This window comes from Trachypithecus francoisi, unplaced genomic scaffold (genome assembly GCF_009764315.1).
Source record: "Trachypithecus francoisi isolate TF-2019V2 unplaced genomic scaffold, Tfra_2.0 Lachesis_group19, whole genome shotgun sequence".
Lineage (NCBI taxonomy): Eukaryota > Metazoa > Chordata > Mammalia > Primates > Cercopithecidae > Trachypithecus > Trachypithecus francoisi.
In genome coordinates, this window is record NW_022681464.1 from 23472821 (window position 1) to 23478839 (window position 6019).

Consider the following 6019-nt stretch of genomic DNA (forward strand, 5'->3'; position numbering starts at 1 on the left):
TTCCCCCAGGCTGGAATGCAGTGGCACCATCTCAGCTCACTGCAACCTCGGCTTCCCAGGTTCAAGTGATTCTCATGCCTCAGCCCCACCCCCACCAAGTAAATGGGACTACGGGTGCTCAACACCACACCTGGCAAATATATACATATATAATATATATGTATATATGTATGTGTGTGTATATATGTATATATACATGTCAGTGCAAAATAATTTTAATCAAAGGATTGTACATTTTCTTCCCACATATCCTGCCTTGTATTAGGAAATGACATTATGATCTATTTCATTACAAGTAAAATATTACAAAATATTTACAGGAAAATATTAAAAGTAACCCAAACACAAAAGGCAAGATGAAATAAACTGGCTTTTCAGAAATCTCTACTCCAGTGTCCACAGCACATAAGAAGACAGTCAAAACAAATAAGCAACTAAGATCCCCCTGATCACAAATTTCCAAAGGGGAAGAAACAGGATAAAGATAGTCGTGTGAAAGGGGATGGATTTTAGCAGCACTGTTTCAATAACTGATCTATTCTGAATGAAATACCCTCTTTTATGTGGAGCAAATTCTGAACAAGGCTACATTTTAGGATATTCCTTGAACTGAAATTAGAAAATATTCTGACAATGGAAGCAGCTCTTTCATCTAAGTTTAAAAAGGGCCTCTTTCTCCATGGGCTACTGTTGTGAACAGAGGCCTGTTCTGGCATCAAAAGCTGTCACAGTAGCCCTTCCATCTCTTTCATGAAAGCCTCATAGACATCATCCTTAGTTTGTACTGAGACAGGAACAGAAGGACCAGATTTGGGTGCTGCTTTGGCAAGAGGCACAGGAGAATTATCCTCTAACTTTCTTTGGGAAGCAGCAGTAGCCCTTTTATTCTCCCGACATACTCTCAATGCAGTGGGCACAAATCGAGTAACCTCTGCCTTGGGATTAGTGATCTGTGGCTTGGCACTGATGGTTGTTGTGGCTTTCTTCTCAGTGGTGGCTGCACTCGTATCATCTACCTTGGGTCACTGAATCAAGTTGGGTGGGGCACTTAAAACCCCAGGGTTTGGCAAAGGAGCTGGTGGCAAAAGTCCGGGGGGGGCAGATCCCAACGGGAGGCATCAAAGGTGGGTGCATCATGCCAGGACAAAATATACTTGCGTTAGTAAGTATATTTACTCTTGTATTTGGTATTTGGACTAAAAGCCCAAATGAGCTTATGGTGAAGCCTACAAACTCCAGGAATACCTGGAGGTGCAGGGGGAGGTATCCTTGGTGGGAGTCCCCGAGGAAGGGGACCAGGAGGCAGACCTGGAGGTGGACCTAGCAGAGGTAGTAAAAGTCGGTGGTCGTGGAGGTAAAAGTCAGGGTAAAGGCCGAGTCCTGGCATTCCAGGTGGTCTCAGGAGGAGCTCCTGGAGGCAGTCCAGGAAGAAGGTCCATAGGCGGCCTAAGAGGCTGTAACGGTGAAGCAGGTGGTGGTCCAAGAGGTAGTGGTCCTGCCATGGGTGCTGCTTGTATCTGAGAAGGAGGAACAGACTGAGGGGGAGTCTGCTGCTGTGAAGAAGCAGTGGATGTGCCATCAGAATGCGATTCCTCTTTATGCTGTTTTTATGATTCCTTTTCTGCTTCAGAGTCAACAGAATCATCTTCATCATCCTCCTCTGAAAATTCCTCTACTTCCCGTCCCTCCTCAGGGATTTCTTGACCTGTCATACGAAGCATCGTGGCTTGAAGAGGAGTCAGTTCCCTCATGTTCTTCTTTTCCTTCGATTTTCCAGGTATATCTGCAAACCATACACTCAGACCTGTCTTCTTTTCTTCATTGTTGTGTCTCTCACCATCATCACGGTGCACGCTTTCTCAATCTGATCCGTTGGCGTCACTGTCATCAGTACTGTCATCATGCTTATCTTGATCCATGTCCTTAGGATAGCCATCATCTTCACTGGTGCTAAAAACATCATCATCACGACCTCGCTGGGCAATTTCAGGACTACGTAACATGTCTTCATTTCACCTAGGAGAGGGAAGATCTAGGGCAAAACCCACTTTATGGCCATATATCTGCACGACTTGAGAAGGAGGTGGAAAACGGGGAGGACCAAGAAGTTTTCTGCCAGGGGGCAAATGTGGAACACCATGTCCCAAGAAGGGGAAGGATAGAAACTGCCCAAGTTGGAGGTCCATAGGCTGAGGGTTTCTTAAGGATGGAGGGTGACTGGACACCAGGAAGTGGAATGTCCTGGATCAAAACGTTAGAAGGAGCCTGCGGCATATCTGGTGAAGAAATACTCTCCACGTCCACATGCTGAGCATTCTCCACAGCATCCAAATATTGGTTAAGTTGAGCCCTCTTCTGTTCATACTCTATTTCTAGCTTTCTCAATTCTTTCTAAATATCTGGATTCTCTTTTTCATAGAGTCGTAGAATATGTTCAAAGGTTTCACGAAGCTGTTTTTACACTTGTCTTTCTGTACTTTCTCATTTAATTGTGGCTGTTGCACTGGGTTAAACTCCATTTCATCCAATTTCTCCACGTCTCGGATCATCTGTTTGGGATCCTCATCTTTAAAACTGCAGCTGGAACCATCATGAGCTGTTTTTTTGTTCTTCAATTCTCTCTTCTGGGCTTCTTTTCGGGCTTGGTCTGTGGGGTTCATACATTTTCCACTCTTGGTGGATGATGTAGATCTCCTTCCCATGTTGACAATTTGTATGACGTACTTGTTCATTTTAAAAGAAAAAGAAAAAGAGGCCAGGCGCGATGGCTCACGCCTGTAATCCCAGCACTTTGGGAGGCTGAGACGGGTGGACCACGAGGTCAGGAGATTGAGACCATCCTGGCTAACACGGTGAAACCCCGTCTCTACTAAAAATACAAAAAAGAACTAGCCGGGCGAGGTGGCGGGCGCCTGTAGTCCCAGCTACTCGGGAGGCTGAGGCAGGAGAATGGCGTGAATCCGGGAGGCGGAGCTTGCAGTGAGCTGAGATCCGGCCACTGCACTCCAGCCTGGGCGACAGAGCCAGACTCCGTCTCAAAAAAAAAAAGAAAGAAAGAGAAAAAGAAAAACACTTCTGCTGTGCTCCCAGGACTGCGAGAAGCCAGGAGGGGGTGATTCCCAGCCTCTTTCACTTCTTAAGGGCCTTCAACTCAGCCTCGCGCTCAACCCCTCAGCCCCACCATCGTGAAACCTCGCGCCCCTCGACAGTCCTTACGTCATTTCCCATTCTTCTGTCCCACTGTCTCTCCAATTTTTGTATTTTTAAGAGAGATAGGGTCTCGCCATTTTGGCCAGGCTGGTTTCAAACTACTGGCCTCAAGTGATCTGCCTGCCTCCGCCTCCGAAAGTGCTGAGATTACAGGTGTGAGCCACTGCATCCGGCCGAACATAGACTTCTTAATAAATGGTGCAATCAAATATGCCTGGTTGTGTGATGTAAGTCTGCAGTTCAGTGAGAGCAAAAAACTTCAATTCTACCCAAAGAGGTGGTGTCATAAAGAACCGAACTGTATTAGTCATTGTCCCAGCAAGAGAGAGAGAGCACACTCAAAGGCTACATGACAAGTGTTTACTGGAAGGACTATCTAACGAGACAGGGCAGGGTTAAAGGGACTCACAGGGATGGTGAAGGTCCCAAGGATGAACAGGAATGGGAAGAAGTTAACACCCCCAGGCTGAAAAGGATGCAGAGGTTTGTTTCCAGTGTCAAGCAAAAGCTGTAGCCATGGGAGCTGTGGTGTTGGTCAGAGGAGCAAAGCCACTGCTAAACCACAGTCCAGCAGGGATGAAAGTGTGGGGAGGTGGAGGTCAAGTGATTCAGTTAGATAGTGAGGGCATTTAAGGGAGATAGCACTACAAAAACAAAAATACAGAGGTGTGGGAGAAAACCATGTCACATTGCTGGAACTGGAGTGTAGGATGAAGTAGAAGTCAGATCATGAAGGGCCTAGTATATCACGCCAAGGCATTTGGACTATGTCCTATATAACCAATAAGAGCCTGTGCCCCATAAATGACTAAAATAATCTATTGCTAATTAAGTCCTTGTGTTTGGTCTTGTGGGTTGGGTTGGGGGAGCAGGGGAGAGGGGGAGGTTGAGAGATCATTTTGAGTAGTTTGTGTCTGTTTCCCAGCTTAAGACTTTTCTGAACCAAGGCTGCTAATACAAATCACATATGTTATGGAGGACACTGTACCATTCCTAATTATTTTAGGGTAATGTATTTAGTTACACACTAAATTAACACTAATTGAAGTTGGAAGAGGTTCAGAAAGCAATTAAATATTATTTGGAATTGAACAGTGGAGTAGGATATATTCCTCTTTCAATACAGAATTCATGCTGAATGATTGCACTGGGCTAAATTGACATTTTTCCCCTGAATTCCAGCAAGCAATCCAGTCTTCTTCACTTTTATCCAAATCACATGAAAACAAGAGAAAAGATGCTAATATAAGTATATTTGCTCTTGTATTCAGTATTTGGACTAAAGGCCAATATGAGCTTATGGTGAAGCCTTCAAACTCCAAGTCACATAAGATGAATCATCTGTTCTGCTTCGTTCCTACTCTTGCCCATGGAAGTACAAGGGAGGTACTCAGAAGCTTGTTCAAAGAGAAAATTGAAAAATCATTATTATTTTTTTTTTTTTTGAGACGGAGTCTCGCTGTGTCGCCCAGGCTGGAGTGCAGTGGCGCGATCTCGGCTCACTGCAAGCTCCGCCTCCCGGGTTCCCGCCATTCTCCCGCCTCAGCCTCCTGCTGGGACTACAGGCGCCCGCCACCGTGCCCGGCTAGTTTTTTTGTATTTTTAGTAGAGACGGGGTTTCACCGTGTTAGCCAGGAGGGTCTCGATCTCCTGACCTCGTGATCCGCCCGCCTCGGCCTCCCAAAGTGCTGGGATTACAGGCTTGAGCCACCGCGCCCGGCGAAAAATCATTATTAAAAAGAGCTCTTAGACACTGTATCTATGGCTTTTTTGGTCCTGTTTATTTTTTTTTTTATAAAAAGAGAAAAGATACACTAATTTTCTTTGTATACAAACACATTATAATTTGCAGCACTTTTTTATATAAAAAGCAGACATTCATTTTGCAGCAGATATTTTTGTGGCACAGTCTGGGGCCACAGAGCAGCATGGCTCATACTAACCAATTATAATAATTAAACGCTCAATTCTAACTCTATTGGCTACTATAACCTGAACTAAAAATTAAGCCTATTTGTGGAGGGTTTTTTTTTTTCTGTATGTATATTAGGTTTTATAGCATGAAAGAGTATGAAGTTATACTTGCTACCTAAATGTATTATGGCCTAAGTCAGTTATTGCTTTCTATCCAGTTTTAGGGTGTTAAAAGCAGCAGACTAGCTTAACTCGTGGACAATACGTGATGGTATGCACAGTTCTATTTGCTGAGCTTGTATACATTCTGGATTTTGACCAAATTAATTTTTAATTAATTTGTTGCATCTTAAAATAAGTGTGGGCTTAAAACCCTAATCTGATAATGTATTTACGCAGAGATTTCTTGAGAGTTTAGCTGGAATCAGAGGAATAATTAAATTACTATGGGTCTCTAGTGTATCATGGCAGTTCAGAAATTCAAAAAAAGATTTGCTCCCTCTCACAAGGAAGGTTTTCTACAGTGGAAAGAAGGAAGGATGAAAACTCAGAGGAAATGATGACATCCAAGGGAAGACGGGAATATTTTACTCCAAAAGGAGAATGATTTAGACCAGTTACTCTGAAGCCCAAGGAAGAAACAGACCATAGACATTCAAGAACTCTAGCTCATCTTTTAATGAGCAAAAAGAGAATCTCCTCCAGGGAGGAAGCTGTACATCGTTCAGTGTTGCTGGAAGGCAGAATGTGCAGGAGGAAACGGTATCAGGTAGCTGGAGAGTGGTCCTTAGATAGATAATCATGCCAGGAATGTAAACATCCTTCTTAGGAAGAGGAGGGGTATGCTAAAATTGGCCTTTCAGAAATATCACTTATAGTAGTATGGAGGCTCCAT

General features: G+C 44.1%; 1 pseudogene; it reads right to left on the reverse strand.

Moving 5' to 3' along the window:
- Window positions 1-670: 670 nt before the first annotated feature.
- LOC117064001 lies at window positions 671-2745 on the reverse strand (annotated as a pseudogene).
- Between the last annotated feature and the right edge of the window lie 3274 nt (window positions 2746-6019).